The 14,160-nt window shown below is 43.6% G+C and overlaps 1 long non-coding RNA gene across 1 annotated transcript in view; it reads right to left on the bottom strand.

The window, feature by feature from the left end:
• LOC126984146 (uncharacterized) overlaps window positions 1-14,160 on the bottom strand; it is a 76,500-nt gene that overhangs the window by 15,737 nt on the left and 46,603 nt on the right. The window contains exon 2 of the long non-coding RNA XR_007736443.1: window positions 12,883-12,962. This is a non-coding gene — a long non-coding RNA (uncharacterized LOC126984146). The remainder of the gene's footprint in view (window positions 1-12,882; window positions 12,963-14,160) is intronic.

Raw genomic sequence — 14,160 nt, 5'->3', positions numbered from 1 at the left:
CTCTCTCTCTCCTGCTTCCCCAACCTACTTACTCCTCCCCTTCCTACCTTTCCTACCTATCTGCCTTCCCTTCCTTTCTGCCTTCCCTTCCTTGCCTCCCTCCCGCCTTTCTATCCTCACGTCGGTACGGCAAAGGGATAGCGCGAGAACCTTTCCTTAAATCCTCCCGCTAACGAGCTAAGTTTGGTCCCCTTGGCCGCTCATTAGGAAATTGTTGCAGCAGACCACCTCCTCCACGACGAGCCCCTACAAAGCGCTGCCCAGGGAGGGAGAGAGAGAGAGGAAGGGAGGGGAGGAGAGGGAGGGAAGAGGGCAGAGAGAAGAGAAGGGAGAGGAAAAGGGGGAGGGGGAGAAGGGGAGGCCACGTTAGGCAGAGAGAGGAAGGGAGAAAGAGGGAGAAAGGGGAAGAGGGAGGGAGAGAAAATGACACGTTGGGCAGAGAGAGGGAGGGAGAAAGAGGGAAAGGAAGGGAGAGGAAAAATGGGAGGGGGAGAAGGGGAGGCCACGTTGGGCATAGAGTGGAAGGGAAAAAGAGGAAGGAAGGGGAGGGGGGGAGAGAAAAGACTAAGTTAGGCAGAGAGATTGAGGGAGAAAGAGGGAAAGAGGGAGGAAGGGGAAGAGGAAGGGAGAGAAAAGGACACATTGGGCAGAGAGAGGAAGGGAGAAAGAGGGAAGAAAGGGAAGAGGGAGGGAGAGAAAAGGACACGTTGGGCAGAGAGAGGGAGGGAGAAAAAGGGAGGTAGAGGAGCGGGGAAGAAGAGAAAAGACCACGTTAGATAGAAAGAATGAGGGAGAAAGAGGGAAAGAGGGAGGAAGGGGAGGAGGGAGGGAGAGAAAAGGCCAGTTAGACAGAGTATGGGAATGAGGAAAGTAGAACAAGAGAAGGGAGGGAGGGAGAGAAAAGGCCACGATAGGTTGAAAGAATGAGGGAGAGAGAGAGGGAGACGGAGAAAGGGAGGGTGAGGAAGGGAAGAGAAGCCACACTAAAAATTACTACAGTTTAAATACATACTTAGAAGCGTTATCCTCAGCAAACTGTATATATGAATGTCCACCTTACCCCTAAAAATATATATATGTGTACCTTACCCAGGGTCAGTGCGACGGAGATGTGCACCGAGGCTACGCGCAGGTATAGTGTATGCCCCAAACTTTACCTTACCTTACCTCCCTCAAGATCAAATCATATCAAATTAAAATGTGAGAGAGAGAAAGAGAGGAACAAAGAGAGGGGGGGAGGGGGGGAGAGGAAGGGGAGGAAGACCAGCTGGCTCCTATCCATCGCGTTATAAGAATATGCCCCCAATCTTTACCGTACCTTACCTCCCCCAAGATCAAATCATATCAAATTAAAATGTGAGAGAGAGAAAGAGAGGAACAAAGAGAGAGCTAGGGGGTGGGGGGAGGGGAGGAAGATCAGCTGGCTCCCATCTATCGTGCTATCAGAGTCTCGGCCGCGGCGGATTAGCGATAAAGCAAGCAAGACAGACGCGACCTTTCATCCACAATACCGGCGATCGATGGTTTCTCTTATCGCGGACCGTGACGGATGTCCACCTTTTAGACCGGAAAAATAGCGCCGCATCTTCGCCCAACATATCGCAGCCACTGATCTGGGCCTCACCTCCCCTCCATCCAGATTAAACAGTATTCCTTTGCCTCGCAGCCCCGCAAGCCCCTCGATAACGACGGCTTGTGGAATTGAATTAATGCGCAAAAAATCCGGGAAGGTAACGGGCCAACTTTGGGTCCTGAGTGGCCGGGGTGTTTTCGAAGGTGTAAATCGTGCGTGTGGCAGCGTGGGGGCTCATAAGGTTGGTCCGGCCCTCCGTCTTGACTCAGCTCTCTCGATCCGGAGTTTTGTGAGGGAGGCGCCGAGGATATTGTTTCGGCGTATCATATTGTTTCAGTGTGGCTTTGCTCGCGAGAAGTGGACCCAAGGCGGAAAGGCCCTTGGGTTACGATCTTGCTGTAGGTACCCACGCCGCGCGGCCCTGGGGAGGCAGTGGCTACATGGTTGGTGTGTTTGTGGGTGTGGGTGTTCTACAAGCTACAAGCGGACTATTTCCAGTCATCGCCGAGTGGCTTAAATACACCCACATACTGTCCTAATGACCACCTATCAACCCGGACTCTGGCGGAACTCTCTGAAGAGGATCAAGTGGAGCTCCGGGAGGGCAGCATTAGCCAAGCAATAATGGCATCACTATAAAACATTTGCCTGCGCCACAATGGGCTGGGATCGAACAACAGGTCTTACCATCAAACCCTACCGGCGCAATAGGCGAAACATAAAAAAAAATAAGGTAGTCAGGTAATGAGATTAAAACAAAAGCAATAGTAAGGTCAGGCTGCTACTTCAAGGCAAACAAAGGAGTGAATTATGTTGACTCAGCGTAGCACTAGATGACATTAACCTCAGCCTCCATTTCAAGCTCATATACTCTCTCTCTCTCTCTCGCTCTCGCTCTCTCTCTCTCAGAACCAGACTCCCCCCCTCCCCACACGAACACACGCTAAATAATCACAAAATAGCAGATGAGAGAGAGAGAGAGAGAGAGAGAGAGAGAGAGAGAGAGAGAGAGAGAGAGAGAGAGAGAGAGTGAGAGAGAGAGAGAGAGAGAGAGAGAGAGAGAGAGAGAGAGAGAGAGAGAGAGAGAGAGAGAGAGAGAGAGAGAGAGAGAGAGAGAGAGAGAGAGAGAGAGAGAGAGAGAGAGAGAGAGAGAGAGAGAGAGAGAGAGAGAGAGAGAGAGAGAGAGAGAGAGAGAGAGAGAGAGAGAGAGAGAGAGAGAGAGAGAGAGAGAGAGAGAGAGAGAGAGAGAGAGAGAGAGAGAGAGAAAAATAAGCTGCTCTATCACGCCTCTTGGGTCTAACTGGCAATTATCTTCACTCTGCCGTGTCTGTCTATGCTCAGCCCGAAGAACCGTGTACTGGAAGGCAGGGGAAGAGAGGCAGGGGGAAGGAGGGGGAGCAGGGGAGGCAGGGGTGCAGGGGAACATATGGCAAGGTCGCACAGAAGAGGTAAGGTCAGCCTGGGGAAGGAGGGGTAGGGGAGGGCAAAGCAGTTGACCATATGGCAAGGTTAAAAAAGAGAGGAAAAGTCAGGCAGGGAAAGGAAATTCAAGAGGGAGAGGGATAGGAAGGTTAGAGAAAAAAAGAAGGGAAGGAAAAGGAAAGGAAAATCAGATGGGTGGAGGAGAGAGGCGAGAAGAGGAAGGTTACAGGAAAAGAAGGGAAGGAAAGGGAAAGGAAAGTCAGATAATTATATGAAGGAGAAAGACGAGAAGAGGGAAGTCAAGGGAAAAGAAGGGAAAAAAAGGGAAAGGAAAGTAATATATATGGAGGAGGAATGCGAAAAGAGGAAGGTTAGAGAAAAGAAAAGGGAAGGAAAAGGAAAGGAAAATCAGATGAATGGAAGAGAGAGACAAGAAAAGGGAGGTCAAAGGAAAAGAAGGAAAGGAAAAAGGGAAAGGAAAGTCAGATATATAAAGGAGGAATACGAAAAGAGGAAGGGTAGAGAAAAGAAGAGGGAAGGAAAAGGGAAAAGAAACTCAGATATGAGAAGGAGGAAGACAAAAAGAGGGAGGCCTAAGGACAAGAAGGAAAGAAAAAGGGAAAGAGAAAATGAGATGAATGGAGGAGAGGGACGAGAAGAGGGAGGTCATAGGAAAAGAAGGGAAGGAAACAGGGAAAGGAAAGTCAGATGAATCGAGGGGAAGGGGAAGGGGAAAGGGAAGGGGACGAAAAGTGAGGAGAGAGGAAGGGGAAAGAAGAAGGGGAATGGGAAGGGGACGAAAAGTGAGGAGAGAGGAAGGGGAAAGAAGAAGGGGAAAGGGAAGGGGACGAAAAGTGAGGAGAGAGGAAGGGGAAAGAAGAAGGGGAATGGGAAGGGGACGAAAAGTGAGGAGAGAGGAAGGGGAAAGAAGAAGGGGAATGGGAAGAGGAAGGGTGAAGGGGAAGAAGGGGAGGGGAGGTCAGACGCAGGGAAAACACGGTTGACTTCACTCAGTAAATTTTTCGTCTCCTTGGCACTGGGGTGAAGCCAACTCGAACTACCCCCTCCCCCTTCCCTCTCCACCTCCCCCTCCCCTCCCCCCTTCACCTGTCAACCTCCTGCCCTGGAATTTTAAGTGAAGAACTAACTTAATTTTGGACGGTCAAGCCGCACTTTCTTCCATCTGGTTTTGCTTGAAGTTCCCGAAGACGAAGACGAAGACGAAGAAGAAGACGAAGAAGAAGAGGAAGACGAAGAAGAAGAAGAAGAAGAAGAAGAAGAAGAAGAAGAAGAACTACTACTAACACTACTACTACTTCTACTACTACTACTACTACTACTACTACTACTACTACTACTACTACTACTACTACTACTACTACTACTACTACTACCACTACTACTTTTGGACGGTCAAACAACAGCACTTCTTCCATCTTGTTCAGCTAACCTAACAAAAAACAAAACAAAAAACAAGAAGGGAAAGTTTGAAGGCAATAGTCGTGAGGGGATACAAAAAAAAAAGAAGAAAAAAAAGAAAAGAAAAAGAGCTGTGTTGCCGATATCAAAAGTGGTGCCGAGTTGGTCTAAATTATCTACTTCTGCCGCACGGATACGACACAGCCACGCCGGTGAATGGAAATATGCAGATCGTATGAATAATATCAATGTGCGGGGTTGGTTTCATTTTCGGTTTCTTTCGCCTTGCCATATTATTTTGTGAGCTATACTGGATTCTAGATGCTGAGCTGGTCATGTGGAGTTATGTTGATGGATTTTGTGATATGTACGCTGGTGCCATGTATGTTTGTATGTGTGTGTGTATGTGTGTATGTATGTATGTATGTGTGTATGTTTTTATTTTTTTTACAGCAAGGGAAGCAGCTCTAGGGCAAAATTAAATGAGAAAAAAGTCTGTCTGTATGTATGTATGTATGTATGAATGTTTCTGTCTATCTATCTATCTACCTATCTATCTATATTTTCGTACAGTCTAAATCAGTAACGTTTGAAAGACTAAAATCTGCAAAAAATAAATAAAAATCTGCATTCTTTTTTCTCATTTCACCTTCGCCTTTCTCCTTTTTGCTTCCCTTATTAAGTATCAGAGAAAAAAAAAGTCAAGGGAACTGCTCACATTTTTCTTTTTTTAGGGGGGGCTGAAAAATTAAAAAAAAGTAATGGTAGAAAAAGTAAGGTGAATATGAGTCGCCTTGCTGCTGCTGGTTTTTGCTTCCCTGAGATATTAAAAGAAAATAATATGACGTTTAAGGGAGGCATGGAATATGACTTCTCACATCTCATCCTCTTTATTTTAGTCTGAAATATTAAAAAGAGTAATGAGAGAAAAAATACGAGAACACGAATCGCCTTTTTACTGGTTTTGCTTCCCTTAATACTAATAAATACTACTACTACTACTACTACTACTACTATTACTACTACTACTACTACTACTACTACTACTACTACTAAGAAAAAGAAGAAAAAGCAGAAGCAGAAGCAGAAGAAGAAGAAGAAGAAGAAACAGAAGAAGAAGAAGAAGAAAAGAAACGTAAAGACAGCCATTAGATAACACCGCTCACTCACATTCCCTCCTTCTTTTGGTCTGATAAATTACCGAGAAAAATAAATAAGTCATGCAATCTTTCGCCTCGCCTAGTTTTGCTTCCCTCCTCCTCGTCGTCGTCTATAAAGGATAAGTCTATTTAGGGATGAAAAATACGCAGCTGGAATCAGGGAGGTCATTACGATATGCAAAAGCGTGACGCGAGACGGCACGTGAAAACTAAATCTGGTGACGCCGGGTTCTGAATCTCGATCACACGCAAGCAAACTTTTCCGTCGGGAGGGAGAGAGAAAATGTCCAGACGAAATGAAGGTTAGATAAATTAGGGACTGAGATGAAGGTTACAAAGGAGAGAAGCAGTCGCGGCAAGCTCGTAAAGAAATAATAAAGGTGGATGAAGGAAAATGTCCAGACTAACGTAGACGAAAAGGAAGTGAAATCAGGGAAAAGTATGAAGGTTGCAAAAAGAAGAGAAATAGTTGACGCCATTAAGTTGGGAAATACTAAAGGCTAAAAGAAAGGATGAAAGAAACTGAAGAAGGATGAAACTAGAGACGAAAGATAGATGACATGAAAGTGAAATAAACCAAAAAATAACGATGAATAGTGCAAGAAAACCCCCCCAGTTAAGGAAGAAGAGAGAGAATAGAGTAGAGATAAATAATAAAACCCGATAAAGGATGAAAAAAAAGGAAAACGAACTTACGACGAAAGGAAAATGAAATGAACCCCAAAAATAACGATGAATATTGCAAAAAAAAGAGAAACAGTCTAGGTAGAAGAGAGAGAATAGAGTAGAACTAAAAAATAAAAGCCGATAAAGGATGAAAGAAAAGGAAAACGAACATAGACGAGAGGAAAGTGAAATGAACCCAAAATAACGATGAATATTAAAAAAAGAGAGGAACAGTTAAGGAAGAAGAGAGAGAATAGAGAAGAAGTAAATAATAAAACCCGATAAAGGATGAAAGAAAAGGAAAACGAACATAGACGAGAGGAAAGTGAAATGAACCCAAAATAACGATGAATATTAAAAAAAGAGAGAAACGGTTAAGGAAGAAGAGAAAAAATAAATAATAAAACCCGATAAAGGATGAGAGAAAAGGAAAACGAACTTAGACGAAAGGAAAGTGAAATAAACCCCAAAAATAACGATGAATATTGCAAGAAACCCCCCCCAGTTAAGGAAGAAAAGAGAGAATAGAGAAGAAGAAATTAGAAAGGCCAAAAAAAGGATGAAAGAAAATGACGACGGACACAACAAATAGATCCGAAAAAAAAAAAAAACATTCAGGGCAAAAAAAACAAAAAAAATGAAATACGGAAAAATGCGCGACACAGTTCACCTTTTTTCTCTCCTTCTAAATGTATCTTTCGGTTAATTTCCAAAGCCTCGAGTGTTCTGCGGTGGAGGTCATTATAAAGTTCCGTTCTTTAGTGGAATTTGCGTTCAGATCTTCTCTCTCTCTCTCTCACATAACATCGCCCATTCTAATTTCCTTTCCACCTCACGTATCTCCGCTTCCTATTTTTCAGACCCAGTTTATCTCATTGGTATTTTTCGATTTTCCTTTTTTAAGCTTCTTTTTCGCTCCAGATAATCCAGCAGAGGAGGACGAGCAGAAGCAGGATGTGATTACCTTTTTCCTCTTGAGAAGATTCGTCCCCATGAGAATAATTGGCGAAGGTGCACACACGCTCGCTCTCTCTCTTCCCTTCCCACCTGTGTTGCCAGATTATCGTATTCACCACATTGTATTTATCATTTTTAAGCTTCAAACTCTCGTACCTACACAAATAACGAAAGAATATTAAAGTAAGCGTTAAAACTGTCATATATTGATGTTTGTTTGTTTGTTTTTGCTATAGATATCAGTAAGAAACTACGAAAATGCAATACGGTGTGTACGATAATTCGGCAACGCTGCTTCCAACCCCTTCCCTTCCCGTGACAAACTTTTCCCTTCGTCTCGCTGTGAACTCCTCCACGAATGCCCGAGGAAAAAGAGTAATTGGACGTTCTTACTGGAAGCCTCATCTATATAGTTACTTCTTCTCCTAACGATACAGCAACAATACCAAGAACTACAATACCAGCTACTTCTAATACTTATTGCTGCTACTAACGACCTGCAAACTCAACAACAACTCCAAGAAAATGGGTAATTGGACTCGTATCATCTATATCGTCATTTCTACTAAGGCTGCAATAACACTACCAAGTCCTACAACAACTACTACTACTACTACTACTACTATTATTACTACTACTACTACTATTACTACTACTACTACTGCTACTACTACCACTACTACTACTACTACTACTACTACTACTACTACTACTACTACTACTACTACTACCACTACTACTACTGCTGCTGGCTCCTAAAACTACTGCATGTTTTCCGCCCCTGCATTGCTCACCTCGTTAGCTCCCGCGGTTCAAGCATTGCAGGCGATCGCATAAAGGTTGGAAAGGCGAGCATGATGAAGGAAGCGAAAATTAGGAAAATCAGGGACGGTGAATGGAAAGTCTGCCGGCGTAAATGAGAAAGAGCGAGAGCGAGCGAGCGAGCGAGCGAGAGAGAGAGAGAGAGAGAGAGAGAGAGAGGGGGTGGGGGGTGCGTTAAACATCAAAGTTTCAGGAAAGACTCAGGAGAGCACTTTAAGGAGCAGGATCAGACTAAGAGCATCATCGAAGTGGAGGAAGAGGAGGAGGAGGAGGAGGAGGATAAGAAAGAGGAGGAAGAAGTCGAAAGATCAGAAGGAGGAGAAAGGATAAATGACTATAGAGAATAATTATGGAGAATTGGAAACGGGCAGAGAAGTTGACTTTGAATACTGTAGAGAAATGAGAAGATGGAGAACATAAGGAAGATGACAGTACAAAGAGGAGGAGGAAAAGAAGGAGACGGAGAAAGATGAGAAGGAGAAAGATGAGGAGGAGGAAAATGAGAAAGAGAAAGATGAGGAGAAAGATGAGGAGGAGGAAAATGAGAAGGAGAAAGATGAGAAGGAGAAAAATGAGAAAGAGAGAGAAGAGAAGGAGAAGGACGAGGAGGAGAAAAATGAGAAAGAGAAACATGAGAAGGAAAAAGATGAGAAGCAAAAAGATAAATGCCTTAAAAGAATAATCATGAAGAGAGAACTGAAAATGGGTAGAAAAGTTGACTTATATACTGAAGCCAAATAAAGACAGGAAAGATCACATAAAATAATCAACAGAAACGTTAAATCGCGAAGGCTACTTTTTGCTTACTATATAACAGAGGCTACGAGGCGAATTAAAAGGAAAAGGGAAAAACAAGGAAATTAGGAAATAGAACCCAAAATCAGTCATCTTCTGTGGCCGATACACAAAAATGCTTCAGAAGAGTCGTGACGTTTTATGATTCACTGGAAAAGAAAACAGAAAATATTAACTAGAAATCGTACTGTCCTCCTCCTCCTCCTCCTACTACTACTACTACTACTGCTACTACCACCACATCACAACAGCACAAGAAACACAATCACAACACAAAAGTCAGATTGTAGTGCGACAGTTTGAAACACTGACGGCCCATTCTGAGCCTTGAGCCTGTTCCAGCAGCTGACGTCGCCTTTCAGAATGACTGGCACGCTCAGGAGGGACTTGGAGTGGATTTAAAGATGCGTACAAAGCCGCTATACGAGCCGTGAGAGGTTTGACTGAGTATTCTTTAACATATCGGCGCCCATGCATACACATCTGACAAGGCTTTCGTAGGGGTTGCGGGCATTCCCAGGGGAAGTTTTATGATCCTGGTGGTAGTTTGACAATGCTTATGTACCATGACCTTTACTTATGATATTTTTAAAATCTAATGCAAATCCAATCATTGCTTTCCTCTATCGATTGTCAAGAATTCTTCACACTTCACATAGACGTTATTCCCGCGTCGAACAGTCGATCTGCATTCCTACAATCCTACGTGTCGTCATACTGGCAGCTGTGCTACACTACTTTACGTGACTGTCAAACAAATGTAAATCCTCTTACGCCTGTACGCTATAGATAATTTGCATGTTAACGCTTAGCAACACACACACACACACACACACACACACACACACACACACACACACACACACACACACACACACACACACACACACACACACACACACACAGCTATCTATCTATCTATCTATCTACTTATCTATCTAACTATCTATTTATCAATCTATCTATATACATACATAATACAGAAAGACTACCAACAACTGCTAGTGTTACAGGGCACGCCACTAATAGTACTACTTATGGTATATTACTACTACTACTACTACTACTACTACTACTGCTACTACCACTACTACTACTACTACTACTACTATTACTACGACTACTACTGCTATTACTACTGCCAACGCTACTATTTCACCAGTAACACCGGCACTGCAGTGGGACACGTATTGCCCCATAAAAGATGAGTGTATAGGAGCGCCGTGTCGCCACTCCCTGCTCTGCTCAGCTGACGTGAAACTCCCTAAAATACAAGTTGAAATTTGGAGTAAAAAAAAAAAATCTGCTCGCACGTTTCCTTCTTATACAGTAAATATCACAGGCGGAAGGAAGGAAAAAAATAAAAAATAAAAAACACCATAGACTTTAAAGATTGTGTAATATATATGAAAAAAAAGTTTAAATTTGGAGTAAAAAAAAATCTTCTTGCACGTTTTCTTCTTATACATTAAATATCACAGGCGGAAGTAATGCGTTAAGTGAAGGAAAATAAAAAAAACGCCATAAACTTTGAGCGTTGTGTAATATTAAAAAAAAAAACCTTTGAGTAAAATTCCGTAAGATATTGCGTGCCGCGCCTAATGCCCAAGAGAAAAAATAATAAATTGCTCAAGAAGTATGAATTTGGACCGGCTCTGAAAAGGGTGAATTTGGCCCGGCTCTGAAAATTTGGCCCGGCTCTGAAAAGGTTGAATATGGCCCGGCTCTGAAAATTTGGCCCGGCTCTGAAAAGGTTGAATATGGCCCGGCTCTGAAAATTTGGCCCGGCTCTGAAAAGGTTGAATATGGCCCGGCTCTGAAAATTTGGCCCGGCTCTGAAAATTCCCTCCTACGGCAGCGCATAAGAACTCCCAAACTTTTCCATTTACGGCGGATAAAAATTAATGCCATTTCTTTAAGATTCATTTGACCTTCGCCATTATCATAAGACCTTTTTTTTTTCTTTCTCTCTCTCTCGCTCGGCTGGTGTAAATTTTGCGAACGGGGAGACTTGACCATTAACCCGAGCAGAGGCGCCACCTGCTGCCCCCTCCTGCTGCTACTGATGATTATGATGATGGTGGTGGTGGTGGTGGTGGTAGTGGTGGTGGTGGTAGTGGTGGGTGATTTTTTTTTAATATTTTTCTTGTCTTTTTTTTTCTGGCAAATGCTTTTTTTCTGCTCGTTGTTTTTGTTCATTTTTTTTGTTCGTGTTATTTTCTTTTTTGTTACGTCAAACGATAATGATAATAACAAGAAAAATGGGAATGATACAAAAAATAAATAGATTAGCAGAGGGATTAGCAGAAAAAAAACATCAATTAACAATAACAAGAACAACACTACTACTACTACTACTACTACTACAATTGAGATGCATTCAAACTACACACAAAAAAAAACTCCCTCCTCACACACACACACACACACACACACACACACACACACACACACACACGAATGAAAATGTCTCAGCTTGTACGCCTTAACCCCCTGACCTCCCTCCTCCCCTCCCCCCCTCCACCTGACCCCCCCCCCCCCCCCCATGGTCATTCTGTCTGCTGGTTCCACGCTGCACCGGCATTTTCTCTCTCCCTTGCGGTCACCCTAACGAGAGGAGGGAGTGAGGAAGAAGGACGGGGGGGGGAGGGAGGGAAGATAATGGAAGGAAGGGGAGGGAAGGGTGCTAGAGTGGAGGGAAAAGAGCTTAAAGGGAGGGGGAAGGAAATGAGCAAGAAGGGAGGGGAGGGAGGGGAAGGTATGGAAAGGGAGGGGAGGGGAGGAGAAGGTAAGGGAAGAAAGGGAGATAGAAGGTAAGGAGAGGGAGGGGAAAGTTAAGGGGGGGAGGGAGGTGAGGGAGGAAGAAGGGAGGGAAAGGGAAGGTACAGGAAGGAGGGGAAGGACAGAGAAGGTTAGGGAAGGGAGGGGAGGGAAAGGTTAGGGGAGGAAGGTGAGGGAGGAAGAAAGGAGGGGAGGGACGGGAAAGGTTATGGAAGGGAGGGGAGGGAAAGGTTAAGGGTGGGAATGAAGGGGAAGAAGGTAAAGGGAGGGAAGGGAGGTATGAGGGAGCAGAAGGAAGAGAAGTAAAAGGGAGGGGAGGGAGGGGATGGGGGAGGGGGGAAAGGGAAAGGAGGGGAGGATAAGGCAAAAAAAAAAAAAGAGGAGGAAGATGGGAAAAAAGACAGCCAACTTTATTCGACCGCCGAGGAAAATTCGCAATTAGGCGTTGTAATGAGAGCAATTTACATTTAATTATTTTACATTTGGCGGGATTATGCTTATTGGGGGGCGGGGGCGGGGGATGAAAGGACTGAGGGAGGGGAGAGGGAAGGGGGTGATTATTGAGGCATTTTTGTTGATGCGGCGTAAAGGGGGAAGAAAACGGGGGGTTGAGGGGGGGGGGTTAATGGAGTGGAGATGAAAGGGACATGGGGGTGAAGGGGGTGAGGTATTTTTTGGGGGGTGCATTTTAAAGGGGGAAAGAAAATGGGGTTTAGTGGGGGTGCGTTATGGGGTGGAGATGAAAGGGTGGAGGGGGTGGAGGGGGTGAGGTATTTTTTGGGGGGTGCATTTTAAAGGGGGAAAGAAAAGGGGGGTTCGTGGGGGGTGGGTTATGGGGTGGAGATGAAAGGGACATAGAGGTGAAGGGGTGAAGGGGGTGAGGCATTTTTTGGGATGGTGCGTGGTAGAGGGGAAAAGAAAAGGGGGGGTTGAGGGGCTGGGTTATGGGGTGGTGATGAAAGGTACGGGATGGGGGGGGAAGGGGATGTAGAGGAGGGATAACCACTCAGCCACCGCCTCCCTAAACTAACCCTTTTTTATCACGAAGAATTAGCGAGTTAGATTTACACAAAAGTGGAATGAGACGCAATGACAAGCGATAAAGGTTTATATTCCATTACAAAATTGATGTCAACCTGTTAACTGACCTTTCACGCCTCATGGAAGGATTTGCTTTAGACCCCCCGAAAAAAAGCAAAAGAAAACGTAACGGAACTAGGAAACAAGGGAATGCGATAACAATAATTTGCACCCCATAACGAAATATATGCAGCTTTATGAACTTACCTTTATTTAGCAGACATCATTTACGTTCCCGGCGGGGTTTTATTTTGCTTCTTTTTGTTACCCTTGAGCTGCCTCCTCTCCTGTAGAAAAGGAAAAGAATGGGTCAGAAGTAGATGAGATAAAGAGATAGAAAAAAGGAGGAGAATAAAACGAAAAGAGGCAAGAATAATGTGAAGTCGATCTGAAATAAATAAGGAAGGAAATTATACGAAAAAAACGAAAGACTGATAAGAAGTTGATGATATAAATATGAAAAACAAAAAAAAAGATGCAATAGAGGAAAGAATACGAAAGCGATGAGAAAGAAAAAAAATGGAGCAAAATGAAACGAAAATAGGAAAGAATGACAAGATGAAGAAAGAGATAAAACAAAAAGAAGAAGAATGAAGCGGAAAAACAGAAGAATAACGAGACAGAAGGGAACGAAGGAGAGGAAGAGGATGACAAGAAAAGAGAGAAAGAATACCAAGAACATGAGATTAATGAAAAAAAAAAAGAAGCAAAAAGAGGAAAGAACACTCGGATATGGATAAAATAATATAAAGGAGAATGACACGAAAACAAGAAAGAATTATATGAGGTAAGTGAAATAAATGAAAAAAAAGAGGATATTACAAGAGGAGGGAACAGTGATAAGAAAGGGGCAGAATGAGGGCAAAGTGACCATGAAGACGTTAAGGCCAGCGACTCACGGACATTATAAAATTTTAAGGACATTCTAGGACGCTCTGAAGGGGACACACCTGGACGCCGGTAAAGGTAAAGGTGGTACAGGTAATTAGGAACCGGTAATTAAGGAAAGGTAATGAGAGAGAGAGAGAGAGAGAGAGAGAGAGAGAGAGAGAGAGAGAGAGAGAGATAGAGAGAGAGAGAGAGAGAGAGAGAGAGAGAGAGAGAGAGAGAGAGAGAGAGAGAGAGAGAGAGAGAGAGAGAGAGAGAGAGAGAGAGAGAGAGAGAGAGAGAGAGAGAGAGAGAGAGAGAGAGAGAGAGAGAGAGAGAGAGAGAGAGAGAGAACAAGAAAAAAAGGATAAAAGAATGAAAAATAATAAATAGAAAACAGACAATAGAAAAAAAAAGATCGTGGGGGAAATAAATTGAGGAAAAAAATAGTGATAGGAATAAAGATAAGAAAAGAGAAAGAGAAGAATAAAAGATAGGGATAAGAAAAGAATGAGAAATAACACCAATACAAAAAAATACAGAGAACAGTAAAAAAAAAAAAAAAAATCGTGGGGGGAAGTGAACACAATAGGATAATAGAGAAATAATGAGGTGTGT

This window comes from Eriocheir sinensis, chromosome 56 (genome assembly GCF_024679095.1).
Source record: "Eriocheir sinensis breed Jianghai 21 chromosome 56, ASM2467909v1, whole genome shotgun sequence".
NCBI classification, from domain to species: domain Eukaryota; kingdom Metazoa; phylum Arthropoda; class Malacostraca; order Decapoda; family Varunidae; genus Eriocheir; species Eriocheir sinensis.
The sequence above is the reverse complement of the archived record's forward strand: the minus strand, read 5'-3'. Positions and strand labels throughout refer to the sequence as shown.